A 24,575-nucleotide genomic window follows, 5' to 3' on the forward strand; every position below is an offset into this window, starting at 1 on the left:
GGCAAAGGACACAGTCAAAAAAAAACAAAACAACAGCCTACAGAATGGGAAAAGATCTTCACCAACTTCATATCTGGCAGTGGGCTGATATCCAGAAGATATAAAGAACTGAAGAAACTAGACATCAAAATACCTAAATGTCCAATTTTTAGAAAAAGGCCTGTAGAGCTAAAGAGCGAATTCTCAACAGAAGAAGCTCAAGTGGCTGAAAGACATTTCAGGAATTGCTCAATATCCTAAGTCATTAGGGAAATGCAAATCAAAATGACTCTGAGTTACCATCTTACACCTGTTAGAATGGCTAAGATCAAAAGCACTGAAGACAGCTTATGGGAGAGAGGGTGTGGATCTAGGGGAACACTCCTCCACTGTTGGTGGGATGCAAACTTGTTCAGCCACTTTGGAAATTAGTATGGTGTTTTTGTTTTTTTTTTTCAGAAAATTGGGAATCAACCTCCCTTAAGACCCATCTATATCACTCTTGAGCATATACCCAAGGAATGCTCAATCATACCACAAGGACACATGCTCAACTATGTTCATGGCAGCATTGTTTGCAATAGCCAGAACCTGGAAACAACCTAGATCCCCCTCAACTGAAGAATGGATAAAGAAATTGTGGTACATATACACAATGGATTACTGCTCTGCAAAGAAAAACAATGACATCATGAGGTTTGCAGGCTAATGAAAGGAACTAGAAAATATCATCCTGAGTGAGGTAACCCAGACTCAGAAAGACAAACATGGTACGTACTCACTCTTAAGTGGATACTAGATATACAGCAAAGGATAACCATACTGCAACCCATAGCTCCAGGGAGGCTAACTACTAAGGAGGACACTAGGAAGGATGTATAGATTGCCCAGTGTTGGAGAAATGGAGATCTAAATGAGCAAACTGGGGGTGAGTGGGGATAGTGGAAGGCAAAGGATGGCAGATGAGATATTAGGGGAGCAGGAGGTTTGAGCTGAAATGAGAACAGTGTGGGAGAGCAAGGTAAGAGTTACCATGATAAATGAAGACAACATGGGAATAGAAACAGAGTGCAAGCGAGGTTCCCAGGAATCTACAAGTATGACTCCACTATAGACTACTGGCAATAGTCAAGAGGGTGCCTGAGCTTGCCTACTCTGGTGATCGGATGGCTGAATACCCTAACTGTCATCATAGAACCCTCATCCAGGGGCTGATGGAAGCAGATGCAGAGAGCCACAGCTGGGTCCCAGGCAAAGCTCAGGAGTCCAATCGATGAGAGAGAGGAGGGATTCTATGAGCAAGGGATATTGAGACCATGACAGGAAGAACTACAGAAACAACTAGCCAAACTAGTGAAAACATATGAGTTGTGGACCAATAGCTGAGGAGCCCCTATGGTCTTGTACTACGCCCTTTGGATAAGCAAGACAGTGTTTAGCTTGAACAGTATAGGGGCCCCCCAGGCAGTGTGATTGAACCTGTCTCTAGTGAAAGAGCTTGCTTTTTGGAACCTAGTGGCTATGCTCAGACACTTTGCACAGCCTTGTTTCAGGGAGGAATGGCTTGGACCTGCCTCAACTAAATGTACCAGGGTTTGCTGACTCCCCATGGGAGACCTTGCCTTCGAGGTGGTGGAAATGGGTGGTGGGTTGTGGGGGGAATGTGGGGGGCAGGAGGAGGGAGGACAGGGGAATCTGTAGTTGGTATGTAAAATAAAAAGAAAATCTCCTAATTAAAAAATTATTTTAAAAAAGAAAGAAAATTTCAACTACAAGTGGCATCCAATGTGGGGCATGATTTCTCACATAGGGTGTGAAAAAGAGAGACAGAAACAGATAGTGATCCCTTAAGAGGCACTGCTGTGTAGCAGAGCAGTTGAGCACCCAGCATGCTAAATAGACACAGCAATCTAAGTAAAAATAACTGCCATAGTGTAGGCACTAGCTTCCTAGAGACAAGTCAGTAAAATGCAACTCTTAGTTAAATGCAGCTCTCAGCCAGATTGACAGGTTTAGGACTCACCTCTCAGAAAACCAGGGCATGAGTAGTGTCAACTGCCTGAGCCTCATGATGGAGGGCCTAGCTGCTGCTTAGCTGTTTAAGGTTAGGCTCACACAGTCAGAGTACCACAGGTGAACAGAAAAATAGTCCCAGATTAAAAAAAAAATTAAACAGATGTGCATAAGTTCCAAAGACTAATGGCCATAGTCATAGGAAAAAGCAAGTAGTTTAAAAATAATTAAGTAAAATCTTTAAAGAAAGGGTAAAGTAACATAAGGAGAACAGGGCATGTAAACCATGGAAATAAACATGGCATCTGTGCCTTTTATTGTGTTTTACTAAGTCTGAAATTTTTGCATGTTGATGAACAATTGGCAGCTGCTGAGAGACACAGGATTCTAAAAGGAACTGTTGAATTAAAACAGCTTAGATGTTTTAGGGATGTCTTAATTTAAAATGGAATTCAGAAGATATATTGCATTGAGGGAGAGTTTATTCTTTTGTTTCCATAGTAAATCAAGGCTGTGGATTTCTTCAAAATCAATAAAGACCAGAATTAGTTGAGGGAGAGACATCCTGAAACTCTTGGCTATAGACAAAAAAATCAATCTAGGGAAATTGTAGGACAGGGGTAGATGTAACCAACCGTCTTATTAAATAAGAAACACAGAACCAATGCAAAGAAGAAAGCCAAGAGGTCAGAGATAAGAGCTAAAACCTTACCCTTCCTCCTGCGGTGGTCCTACCACTCTGAATGAGAGCTACTTCCTGTGTTAAAGTCTTTATATAGACTTTCTCTTCTGCCTTCTCATTGGTTGTAAACCCAACCACATAACTGCCTAGTCACTGCCTGTCTGTATAGACCTCCAGGTATTCTGTGGTTGGAATTGAACACACAGAGACTTACCTAGCTCTGCCTACCAAGTGCTGGGAGTACAAGTGTACGCCACCACCACTGGGCTTTCCTATGGCTTGCTAATAGAACTGACCCCCAGGCAACTTTATTTATTAACATACAAATAGTATTTTAATACAAATAAAATATCACCATATTTCCCCTTTTCTATTTTAATAAAAAGAAAAAAGGAAAAAGCTTATAACTAACATAAGAAAAACTATACACAAAAGTACAATAACTATATACAATATATACAAGTAATAAATACCTAAACAATGTCTAGTTCATTTGTATTTGACAAATTCAGAGAAAATAATTCCATTATCTATCCTATTGTATCCAATTCACTTTCTATCCTAATTAATCTTCAACTATAACTAAGTAATCTTCAACTCCCTCAGAGACCCAAGAAGGAAATAATATTAGCTAACAAAATAAAAACAGGAAGTACATGCAAGCAACATCCAAAAAATTGTGAGTTGATAGAAACAGACAGCTGCTTGGACAGTCATCTTAGGTTTCTCCGCAGTGTTGGGGCATCATCTTCAGCCTATAGGCTTAGCCTATCTGACAGACTCATTTGTGAAGTAGGATGTACATAAGGTCAACAGTTCAACCTCACATTGGGTGAGAGCAATCTATATACCAGAAACACCTGAATTCCACTAGTGTCATGTCATGATTCAGGATTTTAAATTCTGGAAATTGTTGATTTTTTTTTAATTCAGCTGTCCATTCGTCTTGGCTATGTGTGCATGTGGCTTCATCTCAGCATCCCATTCTTCTCCACATCCCTCTACTAAATACCATTCTACTATTGAGAGGCGTGAGCTTAATTACTCTTCAAGAATAACTGTTTCAGCTGCTGTTCCATTGCACATCAGAAGCCATTGGCCCACTGCCTGTTCAACAGCCTGTTCAACTACCTTCGAAGAAAAGGGCACTGTACTTTTTCCGGATTGCGAAGGCCACTTCAGGGATGGTGCCATATTGTCCTGGCCTCAGAAGATGCCTTTTGATAAAGCCATAACAACACTTGTTTTCACAAGAATCAGTAGTCCTTTGTTTTATGTCCTGTCTGTCCTGTTTGTCAGCAGTTGATTCGAGGATACTTTGTTGTCCAGTGGCTAACTTTTGCCACAATGAAAGTTAACTCCAATTGCAGTTTTTTCAATGCCCATATTTTCTCTGAAGTAGATTGGTATTGCCAGGAGCTGACATGTCTCATAGTCATAACAAAAAAGAAAAATTTTATAAGTTATTAAAACATTTTAAATGCCATATTCTGTAGATCTCTGAAGGGTTTGAAGATGACCTGTCTATCTAAAATATATCTGCTCAATCTTGAAAACATACCTGATATGACTACAAGTTCTATTATAATGCCTATCTACTAACTTTCATTTCTTTATATCCTAATAGTTGGTAATAACAACATTCAAAAATCAGAAAATTGCCTTACATTGTTAAATGAATGGTATAAGTACAACTAGAAATTATATATAGCATTTTCTAACAATATCAATTACAATATATATATATATATATATATATATATATATATATAATTTGTATACAATATAAAACAATCCAATCTATGTAAAGTACTTACATTTTTCTTTTCCTTCTTTCTTTTTTTTTTAAACAAGAACCTTAAAACTAATCTCCTTTGGTTAGCCCTTTTGGTAACCCTTGACAACAACTTGTAACCAATTCCCTTAATCAGTGAAAATTATTCCAGACCCAAAACCCATTAAAAGACCAGAAATTCACCTGCCCCACACCACCTCTTTGGGAATGTGGGTGTCATATTCTTGAAATTGCTTCCTGATGGGTATGGGCCAAGGTATCTTTATTCTGAAAAGAAAAATTTTAGGTTAATTGTCAAATTCTAGGAAAGGTAACCATATCCTTCATTATCCAGTCTGTGTATGATGCCAAAAATCAGGGTTTATCTCAAATCCTTATTCAAGTAGTCTTTGAAACTGGATCATTTCAGCTAGCCCTCTCAAAATTACTCTGAGCGCTTTGTAGATCAAAGCTGATCTGTAGATGATGTTTGTCAGCTTAGTGATGTTATTATTCTCCATATGGAATTGTTATTGTGGGGCCCCATTGTTGCTGGAGAATTTCTCTCCAGCTCCCGCCACCAAGTCCCGCCAGTCCCAGAGCCCACTTATAAAATAAACATACAGACTCTTACATTATTTAAACTGCTTGGCCATTAGCTCAGGCCTGTCATTGTCTAGCTCTTACTCTTATATTTAGCCCATTTCTATTAATCTTTACTTTGCCACGTGGCTTGTGGCTTACCGGTACTTTACATCTTCCTTGTCCTGATGGCGGCTGGCAGTGTCTCTCTCTCCGCCTTCCACTCCCCAGAATTCTTTTCCTTGTCCCGCCTATACTTCCTGCCTAGCCAATGGCCAATCAGTGATTTATTTACTGACCAATCAGCAACACACTTGACATACAGACCATCCCACAGCACCCCATCTTCTTTCTGGAGACTTCAATTGATGTTATACCTGGCCATGAATTCCTGCAGAAAACTGATAAGAGACTCAAACGCAAAGACATATATATGCAACTGATTGAAGCCTTTTTTCTTTTTAGAATTAGTACTCTATATGATCATTCATATCTTAACAAAGTTTAAAATGTATATATGTATATATATATATATATTGATCTTGTAAATTTTGATATAAAATTAATACTTTAAGAAAAGTTTAAAGAATCAGAATAGAATCAAAGAGTTGAGATTAGTAATAGAATAGTCCCTTAATTAATTTGGCTTTTCTCCTGTCCCATAGCAGAAGATGGCTCTTTTCTTCTGGCATGATACAGGGACTTTGCATTTTCCTTTTAACAACATGCTTGAGTTTAATGAAGGAGAGAGCCATTCTCCAACTCCAAAGTCAGCTTTAAATTTTAATTAACTGGGACTATTAGAAGACCAATAGTGTTAAATCTTTAGAGAAAAGCAGAAACAAACATTTAGGAAGACATAAAATTTTTTAGATGATATAATCATATGCCATTTCACTCTGTTTCCTGGGATAAATGATTTGTCCCTTTTTTTTCAGTTGTCTCATTTGTCCAGTGTTCTTTAAATTCCTTAACCTTCATTCTCCTAAAAGACAGAAACAAAAACCTTACCCCAAGGTTTTTGTTGGGGATGTGTAGATGTAACCACCCTTCTTATTAAATAAGAAACACAGAACCAATGCAAAGAAGAAAGCCAAGAGGTCAGAGCTAAGAGCTAAAACCTTACCATTCCTCCTGCAGTAGTCCTACATCTCAAACCAGAGCTACCCCTGTGTTAAAGTCTTTATACATAGTTCCTGTCCTGCCTTCTCATTGGTTGTATACCCAACCATATGACCGCCTCCTCACAGCCTGTCTGTATAGGCCTTCAGGTTTTCCATGATTGGTATTGAGATTAAAGGCATGTGTATCCAATAATGGCTGTATCCCTGAACACACAGAGACTTACCCAGCTCTGCCTACCAAGTGCTGGGATTTCAAGAGTATGCCACCACTGCCCTGCTTTCCTATGGCTTGCTAATAGCTCTGACCACCAGGCAACTTTATTTATTAACATACAAATAACATTTTAATACAAATAAAATATCACCATAGGGATGTTCCTTTTTGGCAAGTTATTATCTGATTAAATGAAAAGACATGTGTTACTGGTATAAGTTAGTTTAAATTGGATGTTCATTCTAGTTGGTGAACTATCACCTCCTCTAATTAAGAGGTCTCTCTTGTTCAAATCGAACCATTATCAATTTTGATGGTACCCACAGCTTATCTTCTCCTATAGAAACAAAACAAAACCTCATCCCCAATGTAACACATATCTTGGTTTCCATTCTGAGGTCAGCACATCCTTGAAGTATGCAATCTGATTTAATTCTGTAGTTTTTTTCTATTATCTAATGTCTCTCTGCAGCTGTTGTTCCTTTCTCATTGGCACTGAGAAAATTCAAAGTTAATAGAGCATTATGTAGTCTCTTTCTGGGGTTTTTTGTTACCCCTTTCCATTTATTTAGAATATCATTTAGAGTTCTATTTGATCTTTCTATTACTGCTTGACCTGTAGGATTATGTAGTATACCTGTAATATGTTTTATACTGTAATAAGCAAAAAACTGTTTCATTTTAACAGACATATGATGGAACATTGTCATTTTTAATTTGTGCAGGTATACCCATGATGGCCATAACTTCTATCAAATGAGTGATTACAGAATCAGCTTTTTCAGAACTCAAAGCAGTTGCCCATTGAAATCCTGAATAAGTATCAATGGTATGGTGGTGTACATATTTCAATTTTCCAAATTCTGCAAAGTGAAACATGTCCATCTGCCGAATTTCATTCCTCTGAGTACCCTTTGGGTTACATCCTGCTGGTAATGGTGTTAGATTGTAGAAGGAACAAGTAGGACATTTCTTTATTATGTCTTTGGCTTGTTGCCAGGTTATGAAAAATCCTTTTTTAAACCTTTACTATTGACATGATGTTTTTTATGAAATTCTGAAGCCTCCAGCACATTTCCTATCAATAATTTATCAATCTCATCATTGTCTTTTGCTAGAGGGCCTGGCAGACCAGTATGGGATCGGATGTGAGATATATATATAAAGAATGACTCCTTTTCTTGATTGTATCTTGCAATTGAATAAATAGTGAAGTTAATTCTGAAGCATCAGGGATAAATTCTGCAGTCTCAATACATATTACCATGCTTTCAGCATACTGAGAGTCAGTTACTACGTTGAGAGGTTCTGAAAAATCCATTAATACCAACAGAATAGCATTTTTGTACTGAATTATAAGGACTTTGAACCACCTTACTTAAATTTTCGGATTTGTAACCTGCCTATCCTTGTTCGTTGGCATCTGTATAAATTGTACAAACTCCAGATATGGGTTTTTTCCACATAATTCGAGGTAAGATCCAATCATCTCTCTTAATAAGATCAATTCTATCACTTTGGGCAAATTTGCTGTTAATTTCTCCCAAAAAATTACTGCAAGCTTTTTGGCAAGGTTCACTTTCTATCTATAATTTTCCAATGTACTCCTTATTTAAAGAAATGACAATTTCTGCTGAGACTATTCCTGCTAATTGACAAAGTCTCAATTTTCTTTTCCATTCAAGTCAGAGATTTTTTCCACATAAGTCTTTAATTTTTATTTGGTTTCTTTGGTAAACATATCTATTCTTTCCTCTGCATTAATATTCCTGTTGGAGAATACCTAGAAGGTAAAATAACCAAAATGCTATCCAGCTTTGGATCAATACAATCTACATGCCCTTCATGTCCTTTTTTTTCTACCAAGGCCAATTCTTTCTCAGCTTCAGGTGATAATTGTCTTGGACTATTTAAGTCCTTGTCACCTTCTAAGGTTTTGAACAAATTATTCAGTTCATCATTTTTTACCCCAACAATAGTTCTTAGATGAGAAATGTCTCCAAATAATCTTGAATGTTATTAAGAGTCTGTAGTCGATCTCTCCTAATTTGCACCTTTTGGGGTCTAATTTTTTGTAGTTCTATTTTATATCCTAGATAATTACTAGAATATCCTCTTTGTATCTTTTCAGGAGCAATTTGTAATCCCCAGCAAGGCAAAATTTTCTTTACTTCTTCAAACATTCTTTCTAAAGTATCTGCATTTGAGTCAGATAATAAACTATCATCCATATAATGATAAATTATAGATTTAGGAAATTTTTTACGTATCACTTCCAATGGCTGTTGTACAAAATATTGGCACAGAGTTGGGCTATTCAACATTCCCTGTGGGAGCACCCTCCATTGAAATTTTTTTTTTTTTGGTTTTTTGAGACAGAGTTTCTCTGTGTAGTTTTGTGCCTTTCCTGGAACTCACTTGGTAGTCTAGGCTGGCCTTGAACTCACAGAGATCCACCAGGCTCTGCCTCCTGAGTGCTGGGATTAAAGGTGTGCACCACCACAGCCCAGCCCATTGAAATCTTTTAACCAGTTGAGATTTATTATAAGTAGGCACTGTGAAAACAAATCTTTTTCTGTCTTTTTCTTGTAAGGGTATTGAAAAGAAACAGACTTTTAAATCAATAACTATGAGAGGCCATCCTTTTGGTCACAGAGTAGGCAAAGGAATTACAGATTGTAGAGAGCCCATTGGCTGAATTACTTTGTTAATTGCTCTGTCTGTTACCATTCTCCATTTACCAGACTTCTTTTTAATAACAAATACAGAAGAATTCCAAGGGCTGGTTGATTCTTCAATATGATGAGCATTTAACTGTTCTTCGACCAGCTCATCTAAAGCCTAGAGTTTCTTTGTTGTAAAAGGCCATTGCTGAATGCATACAGGCTTGTCTGTTGACCTTTTTTTTTTTTTTTTTTGGTTTCTCTGTGTAGCTTTGCGCCTTTCCTGGGACTCACTTGGTAGCCCAGGCTGGCCTCGAACTCACAGAGATCCGCCTGGCTCTGCCTCCCGAGTGCTGGGATTAAAGGCGTGCGCCACCACCGCCCGGCTTCTGTTGACCATTTTAAAGGTAGAGCTGTTGATGTTTTTAGAAGATTATCAGTTGTTGTGCCCTGTTCTTGTATGACATGGATGGCTGGTGACCACTCATTAGAATAATATCTTCTAATACTTCTCTCAGAAACATGTACTAGTTTATGATTTGTTTCTGAGACTGGAGGTATGTTAATCTGAGTATTCCGTTGTTGCAACAAGTCTTGACCCCACAGGTTTATAGCTATGTTAGCCACATATGGTTTTAATTTTGTTTTCTGTCCTTCTGGACCTATATGTTCGAGACATCTTGCACTCAGTTTCACTCGAGATAATGTCCCAATTCTTAACATTTGAAACTTTACCTCCTGAAGAGGCCAAGTTGGATGCCAAAATTCTGGTGCAATTATGGTAATGTCTGCACCTGTGTTTACCAGACCAGACAACAAAACACCATTTATTTTTATTGTTAATTTTTGTCTTTGTTCATTAATAGAAGTTTGCCAAAAAATTTTCTTTATTTTTTTTCCTGAATTTCCTATTCTCTCTCTTTCATCATCTTGACCGACATGATTTATTCCAATAGGCATTTGGTTATTTAGTTGCTTTGTGTAGGGGTTTCCTCTACAACTGCAGGAAAAGTTTGAACTGGATTTATTGTGGGGCCTGCCTGAGGCCTCTCTGGGAGTTTCCCTAAGCCCGAGGCAAAGGATTACTCTGTCTGTCCCTTGATGATCTACATTTGTTGGTCCAGTGTTTTCCCTTACTACACTTCTGCATACTCCAGAAGGAAGGGGCATTCTGTTGCCATTGTTCCTTGAAGAAACATTATTTCTAGGAATGACCTGTTTACAGTCCCTTTTCAAATGTCCTTGCTTTCCACATCCAAAACATCTAACATTTCTTAAACTTTTTGAAATTGCTTCTCCTACCCACACATCATCACGGTCATGAGCCTCAACATTAACCGTGTCTCTAATCCAATTTTCCAAGGGTGCAGATCTTGCCTTTAATGGTTTTATTATTCTTTTGCATGCTGTATTTGCATTCTCAAAGGCCAAAGATACTATTATTATCTGACTAGCCTCTGAATTTGGGACCATTCTCTGTACTGCTGAAGTCAATCTTTGTAAGAAATCTGTGAAAGATTCTTTTGGGCCCTGTATAACCTTTGTTAATGACTCCGTTTTCTTTCCTGGTTCTTCAACTCTGTCCCATGCATTCAAGCCTGCATTTTGACATAGAATTAGGGTTTGGACATCATATAAACATTGTGTTTCTACTGAAGTGTATTGGCCTTCTCCACTAAGCTAGTCCTGGCAGACTTTTATTCCTATATCCCTCCATTGTTTTTCTATATTTTTAGTCTCCTCCTTGAACCACATTTTCCACTGGAGATTTTTTCCGGGTTCAAGAACATCCTGTGCCAGCTCCTGCCATTCCTGTGGTAGAATCCTATTACCAGTTGACCGAGTGTTTAACATTTGCTTTACTTATGGGGAATGCATGCCATAAGATGCTATTGCCTCTTTAAATCTTCGTAAGTCTAACATTTCAATTGGAATCCAAGTATTTTGTCCATTCTCTTCACCAGGTGGCTGCTGTATGGCTACTGGTTAAGTTAAGGGTGATTGTGTGAAAACAGGCTTTCCTTCTGTAACCTTATGATCCAATTTTGAAACAACTTCACTGTTAATTTCTTCTGTCTGAATTTGAATTTCTCTATAATTCATTTTTACAGGTTTTTTTTTTTTTTTTTTTTTTTTTTGGTTTTTCGAGACAGGGTTTCTCTGTGTAGCTTTGCGCCTTTCCTGGAACTCGCTTTGGAGACCAGGCTGGCCTCGAACTCACAGAGATCCACCTGGCTCTGCCTCCTGAGTGCTGGGATTAAAGGCGTGCGCCACCACCGCCCGGCCCCATTTTTACAGGTTTAACAGGTTTTTCTAAGACTGTTATCCTGGCACTTAAATTGACTATCTTTTTAAATAGTTAAATGAGCATAAGAAAAGTAATAAACTGAATAATTCAATCAATATTAATCTTCTCATATAGTTGTTCCATTGTCAGAGTGCCTAAAATTTCAAACAAACCCCAATTTTTTTCCAATGTACACATAAAGCCCATTTTTTAATGTAGAAAAATATTCTCTTTTAAATAGATATGTTAATTGACTTACCAAGTCTGTGTAGAACAGTAGAAATCTGAGGGAATTTCAAAACAGCCACCTGGTGTCCGAGGTGTGAATCCAGAGAGAGAGAGAGAGAGAGAGAGAGAGAGAGAGAGAGAGAGAGCAAGAATGCGTGGCCACAAGTTCTGACTTGCTTAAATCCAGCCACGTTTTTTCACGCTTGAGCCAAGTCAAACCTTGGCTTTACAGGCAGTGGCCCTGTTCGGCAGGGCAGGCCTGAGTTGTTTGTAGCAGCAGCTTTAAACAAGTAGCTCCAGCTGTGGGTCAGTCATACCTGGGCCCAAACTAGGGAGTCGAGCCTCCCAGGCCAGACTGGACCTGCCGACAAGCCAAACCAAGTGGTTTTTAATGGATTCTTGTCACGTTGGGTGCCAAATGTAGATGTAACCAACCGTCTTATTAAATAAGAAACACAGAACCAATGCAAAGACACACACATTTAAAAGAATTTATAACAGGTAAATAGAATTCATTCCCTGACATTTTTATCATTTACTTATCTTTTTTGACTAAAGTGATAGTGATCTTCACTGGAGAGTGAATAGGAAATGACTAAATATTAGGACATACAGCAAAACACAGAGACAAGGAACACAGTGAGACATAAATAGCTACATGAAAGTAATTGACTTGCTGAAACTAAGCATTTCTTGATAGCTCACAGAAGGCAGAGCATGTCCCTGATATTCCTGTATAAACAAGAGCCTCACAGTCTCTGTGAGCAGAGTCTAAAGACAAATCATTTAAACACATTGGCTTATTCCTATGCTTTTGTTCCATTCTGAACATCCTCATGAGTACTTACAATCTCCTCTACATGACTGGAAAATTGGGAGCCTGACAAGTATACAAGTATACAAGTATACAAGACTTTGGCTATGGCTCTGTTTGTCTTGACAAAATCTGATCAAATGTTGCATGCTGTATTCCTGTCTCTACCTGATGCTCTATGTGCGGGCCTAATGGTCTGGGCCAGCATATCAACTGCTCTCACCTTGTACAGGTACAAGTAGAGGTTGCAACACATTCCTGGGACCAAAACTTTCCCTAGATATTATACTGAGTCTAGGGCTATCAAAACTATCCTTCTTCAGGTTAATATTTTTATTTTCTTTTATATAAACACCTGCCTCTTTCAATTGCTCCTAGTCTTCTTGAATAATCCTAGCTGGTTCCTAGTAAATACATCCATAGTCATGTCTGGGTGTTTCCCAGCTGTGAGTCCCTTTCTGCGCATGACCCACTATTCTGTAGCATCCAGCCACTGTGTTCCCTAGATAAGAAACTCATAAGACCCTGATATGATTAAAAACATGAACTGAAAGTCTCTGCATGTTTCTTAATTAATCCTTCATACCTCAGAATGTTATGTACATTGTGGGCAGTCATCATATAAGAACTTTGGTGTACATGTATAAACCTTTATGTTGTAATGTGTGTATGTGCTTTAATGAACCTGTGTTTAGGCAAGTGCACAAAAATTATCTCTCAGACTGTGTTTACTCTATTTTCATGCAACATTTTTGTCAAGTTGTTGGTGATACATGGTGTGGAAGCCCTTTTTTAGGTTTCCTAATGGCTTTACCCAGCAGGTCTGCATTCATGTGGTTGGGTTTACAACCAATGAGAAGACAGAACAGAAAGTCAATAAAAAGACAGATACACAGGAAGTAGCTCTCTTGCTGAGGGGAAGGACAGAAGCAGGAGAAGAGAAGGGTAACAAAGGGTTTTTAGATCTTAACTATTTCTCTGACCTCTTGGGCTTTTAATTCTGCATTTGGCTCTGTGTTTCTTATTTAAAAAGACTGTTACATGTATATTTGGCACCCACGTGGCAAGAATTCATTAAAAACCACTTGGCTTGGCTTGTGGGTGGGCCCAGTTTCCCCTGGTGGACTCAGAAGGCCCAGCTCCCTAGCTCGGGCCTAGCTTTGCCTAGGCCCCAGGCCCACCGACCGTAGCTACAAGTGGTTACCCACAGCTGGTGCTATGAACAACTCAAGCCTGCCAGAGCTACTGGTCAGCTGCACTCAACTGCAACTGCAAATAGAGCTGTTTTTGGTGAAATGCCAACTCATGTGGTCGAGCTTAAGGAAGCTGGAGCCCAGGCTTGACTCAGCTCAAGTGGGAACATGTGGCTGGATTTATGCTTTTAGCCAGAACTTGTGACTAATTTCTCTCTCTCTCTCTCTCTCTCTCTCTCTCTCTCTCTCTCTCTCTCTCCCAGTCTCTTTGGATTCACATCCCAGATGCTAGGTAGCGGTTCTAAAATTCCCTCGGATTTCTACTGTTCTATGCAGACTTGGTAAGTAAATTAAGATATCAGATATTTTAAAAGAAAAAAAAACATTTAAAAAAGAAAATTTTTTCCACATTAAAAAATGGGTTTTATGTGTACATTAGAAGAAAATTGGTCTGTGTTTAATAAAATTTTAGGCAGTCTGAAAATGGAGCAACTATATGAGAAGATTAATGTTGATGGAAATATACACATTATTACTTTTCTTATCCTTATTTTACTATTTAAAAAGATAGTCAATTTAAGTGCCAGGATAAAAGCCTTAGAAAAACCTGTTAAAATGAATTATAGAGAAATTCAGATTCAGACAGAAGATATTAACAGTGAAATTGTTTCAGTATTGGATTATAAGGTTACAATTACAGAAAGAAATCCGGTTTTAACACAACAACACTTAATTTATCTGGTAACTGTACAGCAGCTACCTGGTCAAGTGAATGTACAAAATATTTGGACTCCAATTGAAATGTTAGATTTATGAAGGTTTAAGGAGGCAATAGTATCTTGTGGTATGCAATCCACATATGTAAAGCAAATGTTAAACTCCTGATCATATACCACAGGATGGCAAAAGCTGGTACATGCTGTTCTGGAACCAGGGGCACAGCTACAGTGGCAAATGTGGTTCACAGAGGAAGCTAAAAACATAGAAAAACAATGGAGGGCTAAAGGTATACAAATCTTCCAGGATAAGTTTGATGGAGAAGGCTAATATGCTACAATACAAACACAGTGTTTATATGATATCCAAACCCTAATTCTATGTCAAATGGTAGCCTTGAATGCATGGGACAGAGTTGAGGAACGAGGAAAGAAAACAGAGGCATTTACAAAGGTTATACAGGGCCCAAAAGAATCTTTCACAGATCTCTTACAAAGATTGACTTCAGCAGTAAAGAGAATGGTCCTGAGTTCAGAAGCTAGCCATATAATAATCGAATCTTTGGCCTTTGAGAACATGAATGCAGCATGCAAGAGAATAATCAGGCCATTAAAGGTAAGTTCTGCACCCTTGGAAGTTTGGATTAGAGACGTGTTTAATGTTCAGGCTCATGACCATGATAATATGTGGATAGGAGAAGTAATATCAAGAGTTTTGAGGAATGTCAAATGTTTTGGATGTGGAAAGCAAGGACATTTGAAAAGGGACTGTAAACAGGGCATTCCTAGAAACAATGTTTCTTCAAGGAACAATGGCAAAAGAATGCCCCTTCCTTCTGGAGTATGCAGAAGGTGTGGTAAGGGTAAACACTGGACCTACGAATGTAGATCAACAAGGGACAGGCAAGTAAATACTTTGCCTTGGTTTTGGAAAACTGCAAGAAGGGCCTCAGCCAGGCCCCCACAACAAATCCAGTCCAGACCTTTCCTGCAGTCATAGAGGAAACCCTACTCAGAACAATTAGATAACCAAATGCCTATTGAAATAAAGCAGGCTACTCAGGTAATGGAACAATTGAGACAGAGAGAACAGAAAATTCAGGAGAAACCATAAAGAAAAATTTTTGGCAAACTTCTATTAATGAACAAAGACCAAAATTAACAATAACAATAAATGCTGTTTTGTTGTCTGGTCTGGTAGACACAGGTGCTGACGTGACCATAATTGCACCAGAATATTGGCATGCAACTTGGCCTCTTTAGGAAGTAAACGTTCAGATGTTAGGAATTGGAATATTATCTCAAGTGAAAGAGAGTGCAAGATGGCTCGAATGTATAGGTCCAGAAGGACAGAAAGGAAAATTAAAACTATATGTGGCTAACATAGCTATGAACCAGTGGGGTTAAGACCTGTTGCAACAATGGAATACTCAGATTAACATACATCCAGTCTCAGAAACAAATCATAAACTAGCACATGTTTCTGAGAGAAATATTAGAAGATATTATTCTGAGTGGTCACCAGCCATCCATATTATACAAAAACAGGGCACAATAAAGGATGATCTACCAAAGACACGAACAGCTCTACCTTTAAAATGGTTAACAGACAAGCCTGTATGGGTTCATCAATGGCCTTTAACAACAAAGAAACTCCAGGCTTTAGAAGAGGTGGTAGAAGAATAGTAAAATGCTCAGCATATTGAAGAATCAACCAGCCCTTAGAATTCTCCTGTATTTGTTATTGAAAAGAAATCTGGTAAATGGAGAATGGTAACAGACCTTAGAGCAATTAACAAAGAAATTCAACCAATGGGCTCTCTACAATCTGGATTTCCTTTACCTACTCTGTTACCAAAAGGATGGCCTCTCATAGTTATTGATTTAAAATACAGTTTCTTTTCAATACCCTTACGAGAAAAAGACAGAGAAAGATTTGCCTTTACAGTACCTACTTACAATAATTCTCAACTGGTTAAGAGATTTCAATGGAGGGTCCTCCACAGGGAATGTTGAATAGCCTAACCCTGTGCCAATAGTTTGTACAACAACAATTGGAAGTGATACATAAAAAGTTTCCTAAGTCTATAATTTATCATTATGTGGATGATATCTTACTATCTGACTCAAATGCAGATACTTTAGGAAGAATGTTTGAAGAAGTAGAGAAAATTTTGCCTTGCTGGGGATTACAAATTGCTCCTGAAAAAATACAAAGAAGAGATTCTAACAATTATTTAGGATTTTAAATAGAGCTACAAAAAATCAGACTCCAAAAGGTGCAAATTAAGGGAGATCGACTATAGACTCTTAATGACATTCAAGATTATTTGGAGATATTTCTCATCTACAAACTCTTGTTGGGGTAAAAAATGATGAACTGAATAATTTGTTCAAAACCTTAGAAGGTGACAAGGACTTAAATAGTCCAAGAGAATTATCACCTGTAGCTGAGAAAGAATTGGCCTTTCGTAGAAAAGAAAGTACATAAAGGACATGTGGATCATATCGATCCAAAGCTGGATTGCATTTTGGTTATTTTACCTTCTCAGTATTCTTCTACAGGAATATTAATGCAGAGGGAAGATATGATATTGGAATGGATATGTTTTCCAAATAAACCGAATAAAAAATTAAAAATTTATGTGGAAAAAATCTCTGACTTGATTTTGAAAGGAAAATTGAGACTTTGTCAATTAGCAGGAACAGACTCAGCAGAAAATGTCATACCTTTAACTAAGGAGGACATTCAAAAATTACGGACAGAAAGTGAACCTTGGCAAAAAGCTTGCAGTGATTTGTTAGGAGAAATTAACCACAAATATCTCAAAAGTGATAGAATTGATCTTATAAAGAGAGCTGATTGGATTTTGCCTCGAATTGTATGGGAAGAAAACCATATCTAGAATTTGTACATTTTATACAGATGAAAACAAACTAGGAAAGGCAGGTTACAAATCAGAAAATTTAAGTAAAGTGGTTCAAAGTCCTTATAATTCAGTTAAAAAATCAGAATTATATGCTATTCTGTTGGTTTTAATGGATTTTTCAGAACCTCTCAATGTAGTAACTGACTCTCAGCATGCTGAAAGAGTGGTATTATATATTGAGACTGCAGAATTTATCCCTGATGCTTCAGAATTAACTTCACTATTTATTGTTACAAGATACAATAAGGAAAAGGAGTCATCTTTTATATATAACTCACATTAGATACCATACGGGTCTGCCAAGCCCTCTAGCACAAGATAATGATGAGATTGATAAATTATTGATAGGAAATGTGCTGGAGGCCCAAGAATTTCATAAAAAACATCATGTCAACAGTAAAGGTTTAAAAAAGGATTTTTCCATAACCTGGCAACAAGAGAAGGGAATTGTAAGGAAATGTCCTGCTTGTTCCTTTTCCAATCAAATGCCATTACCAGCAGGATGTAACCCAAAGGGTACTCAGAGGAATGAAATCTGGCAGATGGACGTGTTTCACTTTGCAGAATTTGGAAAATTGAAATATGTACACCATACCATCCATACTTATACAGGATTTCAATGGGCAACTGCTTTGAGCTCTGAAAAAGCTGATTCTGAAATCACTCATTTGCTAGAAGTTATGGCCATCATGGTTATACCTACAGAAATTAAAACTGATAAAGCTTGAGCATATGTCTCTGTTAAAATGAAACAGTTCTTTTGCTTATTACAATATAAAGCATGTTACAGATATACCACATAATCCTACAGGCCAAGCAGTTACAGAAAGATCAAACAGAACTCTAAAGGGTATGCCAAACAAACAGTAAGGGATAACAAAAACCCCAGAAATAGACTACATAATGCTCTATTAACTTTGAATTTTCTCAATGCTAATGAGAAAGGAACAACAGCTACAGAGAGACATTGGATAATAGAAAAACAACTACAGAATTAAATCAGCCTATATGCTTCAAGGATTTGCTGACCTCAGAATGGAAACCAGGATATGTGTAGTGCTGGGGACAAGGTTTTGCTTTTGTTTGTACAGGACAAAATAAGCTGTGGATACCATCAAGATTGATAAAGGTTCACTTTGAACAAGAGAGACCTCTTAATTAGAAGAGATGATAGGTAGCTCATCAACCAGCATGAACATCCAATTTAAACTAACTTATACCATTAACACATTGGTTTTCATTTAATCAGATATAACTTGCTAAAAGGGAACCTTTCCAAAATTAGTCTTGGGGAAAGGTTTTTGTTTTTGTCTTTTAGGAGAATGAAGTCTAAGGAATCTAAAGAACACTGGACAAATGAGACAACTGAAGAAAAAGGACAAATCATCTGTCCCAAGAAAAAGAGTAAAATGGCTGGTTGGTATACCATCTATAAAATTTCATAAGTCTAAATGTTTGTTTCTGCTCTTCTCTAAAGAAATTTAACACTATTGGTCTTCTTGTTGTCCCAGTTCAATTAAAATTTGAAGCTGACTTTGGAGTTGGAGAATGGTTCTCCTTCTTTAAACTCAAGCATGTTGTTAAAAGGAAAATGCAAATTCCCTATATCATGCCAGAAGAAAGAGCCATCATCTGACATGGGACAGGAGAAAAAACAGATTAATGAAGGGACTATTCTATTTCTACTAATCTCAATTCTTTGATTCTATTCTGATTTTTTAAACTTTTCTTAAAGTATGAATTTTATATCAAAATTTACAAGATTAATATATATATATATATTAAACTTTGTTAAGATATTAATGGTTATATAGAGTACTAACTAATTCCAGAAAAAAGACTTAAATTGGCTGCCTGTACATGTCTTTGTGTTTGAGTCTCTTATCGTGTTTTCTGCAGGAAATCACGGCCAGGCCTAACATCAACTGAAGTCTCCAGTAAGAAGATGGGGCCCCACAACAACAACAATTCCACGTGGACAATAATAATATCACTAACCTAACAAACTTCATCTACAGATCAGCTTTGGACTACAAACTGCTCAGAGCAATTTTGAGAGGGCTTGCTGAGATGATCCAGTTTCAAAGACTACTTGAATAAGGACTAGAGATGAGCCCTGAACTTTGGCATTATACTCAAACTTGACAACAAAGGATATAGCTACCTTTCCTAGAATTTGACAATTAACCCAAAATTTTTCTTTTCAGAATAAAGATACCTTTGCCAATACCCAGCAGGAAGCAATTTTATGAATATGATGCCTACATTCCCAAATAGGTGGTGTGGGGCATGTGGATTATTGGTCTTTTAATGGGTTTGGGTCTGGGATAATTTTCATTGTTTAGGAGGGTTGGTTACAAGTTGTTGCTAAGGGTTAAGTGTTAGTAAAAGGGCTAAGCAAAGGAGATTAGATTTAAGGTTATTGTTTTAAAAAAGAAAAGAAAAAGAAAATAACAGTTACTAGTTTTAAATACTTTACATTGGACTGGATTGTTTTATATTGTATACAAATTATATATATATTGAGATTGATATTGTTAGAAAGTGCCATACATATATTTCTAATCTTGTTCAAGATATTTACTTATACCATTAATTTAACAATGTCATGCAATTTGCTGATCCTTGAAAGTTATTATTACCAACTATTAGGATTAGATTAGATACACCTGACAGAGAATTTCCCTTGGTACAGAATAATCAAAATAGTGAATGTATAAAAGAAAGAAAGAAATTTAAATCTGAAAATGAAAATGATCAATTAACCTATTAGCACATAAAGGCAGAGACTAACACTTGAATTCTCTGCAAAGACTTTAAAAGTCAGTCATGTTATACAGATTCTAAGAATTCTTTGATACCAACTCACGCTACTGTACCCAGCAAAATTTCCATTCACCATAGTTGGACAAAACAAGACTTTCAATGATAAATCTAAGTAACTGTCTACAAATATTGCCCTAGAGAAGGCACTACAGAAATAATGTAGCCTAAAGAGGTAACCCACACCCTAGAAAAAAACAAGGAATAAAGGATTCCAGATGAACAAATCAAAAGAATAAAAATGCTCACACCAACACAGACACACACACATGACCAGCACTACTAACACAAACACCACCACAACAACAACATAAGAGGATTCAACAATCATTTGCCAATCATATCTCTCAGTCTGGGTGATTACAATTCCACAATAAAATGCACACTGATAGAATGGATGGGAAAACATAATACATTCCTATTCTGCAAAAAAGAGATATTCCTTTACATCAAGAATAGATATCGCTTCATGTAAAAAGACCAGACTATACACTACAGGCAATTGTACCTAAGAAGCATGCTGTTGTAGCCATTTTAATATCTGATAGAATATACTTCAAAGCAAAATTAATTGAGAAGAAATAGAAAAAACACTAGATAGTCATGAAAATAATACTCCACCTAGATGACATTGCAATTCTTAACATCTAAGGACACATAAGTACATAAATAAAACAACCTACATCTTAAATGACATATTGAACCTCAAACACTGATAGCAGGAGACTCAACGTCCCCTTCTTCTCAGTGGACCTCCAATGCAGACAATAATTAAGCAGAAAAGTGCTGACTTGCTGATATTAAAAACAAAATGGGCTTAAGAGTTACTTTCAGGACATTTCACTCAAACATACACAAAAAATACTTTTTTCAACAGCTCATCTAAATTTTTCCAAAACTGACCACACAAGAAAAAATGAAATAGCACCATGCATCCACTCTGAAAACCATGCTTATATCTGGAATCAACAACAATAGAAACAGGAAAAACTTTACAAATCCACAGAAAATAAGACTCACTACTGAATGAAAAATGGTTTAAGACATAAATTAAAATCTTTCTAAAATTGAATGAAAATGAATACAAAGCATACCAAAATCTAGTACAGGAAATGGTGAAGATAATTGAGAGACAGTTCATAGCACCAAATGTCTGCATGAAAAAAGAAGAGATAACTCACACTACTAACATAACAGCACACATGAAATCTGGAGTAAAAGAAAAGAAATCACACCCAAAATTGGACAACAAGAAATAAATGAACTCAAGGCTTAAATCCATAAATAGAACAAAAACAAATATAAAGCCTAGAATCAATGAAACAAGAGTTGTTTCCTTGATAAAATTGATAAGATTGAAATATCCTTGTCCAAATTAATTAAATTTGGAGAGGAAAAATCCCAAATTGACAAAATTAAAATTGAAAAGAATGACATAACTACAGACACCAAGGAAATGCAGAGAATCATAAGGACATATTTTAAATACTACACTGGACTTGGTCATGTAAAAGACATGGATAATTTTCTCAATGCATACCACTTACCAATGTTAAATCAAGATCAGATAAATGATTTAAACAGATCTATAACTCCTTGTGTAATAGAAGCAGTCATTTGAGCTCTTCCAGCGAAAAATAAAAATAAAAGACAAGAAACCTTAGAACCAAATGGTTTTAGTACATAATTTTACCAGATTTTCATGGAAGACATAACACAAATACTCCCTAAATTATTTCACAAAATATAAAGAGAGGAACATTGTCCAATTCATTGTCCAAATGAAGTAAGAACACAACAAATAAAGAGAACTACTGACCAATTTCCCTCATGACAATAGATGCAAATTTTCTCAATATGTTAAAAGGAAAGGATCTAAGTACACATAAAAATGATCATTCACCATGATCAACTATGTTTCATCTTAGAGGTATAGGGATGTTTCAACAGATGAAAATCAGTAAATGTAATCCACCACCAAACAAACTGAAAGAAAAAAAACACAGGATCGTGTCACTGAAAGCAGAAAAGGACTTTGCAAAGTTAAACACTCCATTATAATGAAAGTACTGGAGAAATTACAGATATAAGAGATGTACTGCAGGATACTAAAGGGAGTTTACATCAAGCCCATGCCACATGAAGTTGAATGAAGAGAAAATCATAACAAATCCATGAAAATCAGAAACAAGGCAACTGGTTTCAGCTCCATATTCCCCATTGCTAAGAGTGTTAGTTAGGGACACCCTCATTGATTCCTGAGAGTTTCCATTGCTTTAGGTTTCTCGATCATCACAGAGATGCCCCAGTTGTCTCTCCAGTACTCCCTGCACGGGACTGATCTAATCCATCTGCATATGTGTCAAAGTTGTGTAGTTTAGTCTTCTTTGGGACTACTAACAGTGGGATGAGGGTCTGTCTTTGTTGCCTGATTTTGAGACCCATTACTCCTACTGGCTTGCCTCCTTTATTCTGAATAGAAGAGGGATTGCTCAGTTTTACTGCAACTTTATATCCATGCCTGGCTGATGTTTATGGCAGGTCCACATGTATCTGAGAGAAACTGGAGAGGAGTATTGGAAGGGTGTGTTGAGGGAGTGAGAGGAATGGAGTATCTGGGAAGAGGAGAGGGAGGGGAAACTGATTGGGTTTTTAAAATACAAAGAAACAAACACACACAGAAAGAAATAATCTGTGTGGAATACCATGATGATGCATAAGGTATTAATTAAGGTACTAGACATTAGTTTTGGCATGTGCATAATGTCCAAATAGACAAATCCATAAAAAAATATAAGTATCTGTTCCATTAAGGTAAAAGTATTATTACTTTCTTCTTTTTAATTTTCCAACTTTTATTGAACACATATTATTCTCATACATTATATTCTGATCACAGCTTTCCACCCCTCCACTCATTCTAGTTCCATCCAATCATCCCTCATATTAAGGTTTACTTGATTGTTTTCTCTCATTAGAAAAGAATGAGCTTTTAAGATGTAACAACAAAACATAAAGTGAAATAAAATGAACTAAACCAAAACCCAGCACATCACAAAATCTAAGTTAAAGTCCAAAGAGTTTTGTGCCTAAGTAGCACATCCCTTACCAGACAATACACAGCATCCATATATCCTATTTAGTTATCTCAGTTTATCTTTCTTTCTATGTTCTTGATGCACAAGTGATATTTTTCTACGCATAAGTCGGGGACGGATTTCCTACTTTCACTTCCAACTGAAATATTCAGATGTTTCAGTCTGCCTTCTACTGTACATGACTCAGAAAGAAATAGTAATGGTTATCAATCTTCAGATTAGTGTCTGTGGGATTTTGTTCACTCCATTCTTTCATCCTTTCCTCAAGGAGCTTATATATGGGTTGGAGCGAACATTCATTAATGCAACATAATACAAAGTACTTTCGCTGAGTTACCTTATGCTGTGAACTAGGAAATAGAGCCCTCCTCATCACAGCTTCATTTGGTTTATTAGATGAAGGATTTATTTAGAGGCTTTAAAATTATTATGCTTTATACAGAAAAGAGAAGGATTTCCCATCACCCTCATATTCTCATAACAGGGTAAGTAGCTGGTAAACCCACTATATATGAATTAGAACAATTTATCTACTCAATGGTTTACTGAGGGTGAACTAGGACTGTAGCTAGAATTTTCCTGCCTGGCCCACAGTCAGGACAAGTCTCTGTCACCCACCAGTCTACAGTTTCTCAGACCCAACCAAGTAAACTCAGAGCCTTATATTGCTTATAAACTGTATGGCCATGGCAGGCTTCTTGCTAACTGTTCTTATATCTTAAATTAATCCATTTCTACAAATCTATACCTTGCCACGTAGCTTGTGGCTTACTGGTATCTTCACATGCTGCTTGTCATGGCGGTGGCTGGCAGTGTCTCCCTTGCTCAGCCTTCCACTTCCCAGAATTCTTCTCTCTCCTTGTCTTGCCTACTTCCTGCCTGGCCACTGGCCAATCAGTGTTTTATTTATACAGAACGATATCCACAGCATAGGACAGCAGTAGGGCCCAAAATCTGAACAGGAAACTTCATTTCTCAATTAATTGAGCCATTTGGAAATGAATAATTTAGCAGGACCATTAATTCTCTCAAAGCGAGAAATTAATGGATTGTATTGCGTGTTGGCATTACATTGATCTGCATATTTGGATGTATCATAGAAGGAATAAAATTCTGAGACACAGACACTAAGCAAGGTAGAAACTACTGATTTCCTTTGTCTTACTAAATAATAATGTCTCAATAATTCTGCTTGGTTTTGTCCAGCATGGAAGTTTGGCCCCATATGTTCTCACTACACTTGGAATGTCATCCTCTGATGTAGGCTGTTTACACCAACCTCAGTTGTTTTCACATAAAAAGTTTCTTACTTCATTCTTATGTCCAAATTAGCCAGAGAGGGCTTCATCCCTGAGCTAATACTGTGTGTTGTTTTAGCTGAAATCAGGGTGCCTGTGGGTACAGGAGAAAATTTATAAACATATTCTCCAGCTTATTTTTCATCTGAATATAGGG

The 24,575-nt window shown here is 37.0% G+C and overlaps 1 pseudogene; it reads left to right on the forward strand.

The window, feature by feature from the left end:
* The first annotated feature begins 1,012 nt into the window (after positions 1-1,012).
* On the forward strand, positions 1,013-12,866 carry LOC131903873 (vomeronasal type-1 receptor 4-like; annotated as a pseudogene).
* Positions 12,867-24,575: the final 11,709 nt, after the last annotated feature.

The sequence above is a fragment of the Peromyscus eremicus genome, chromosome 1 (assembly GCF_949786415.1).
Source record: "Peromyscus eremicus chromosome 1, PerEre_H2_v1, whole genome shotgun sequence".
NCBI classification, from domain to species: domain Eukaryota; kingdom Metazoa; phylum Chordata; class Mammalia; order Rodentia; family Cricetidae; genus Peromyscus; species Peromyscus eremicus.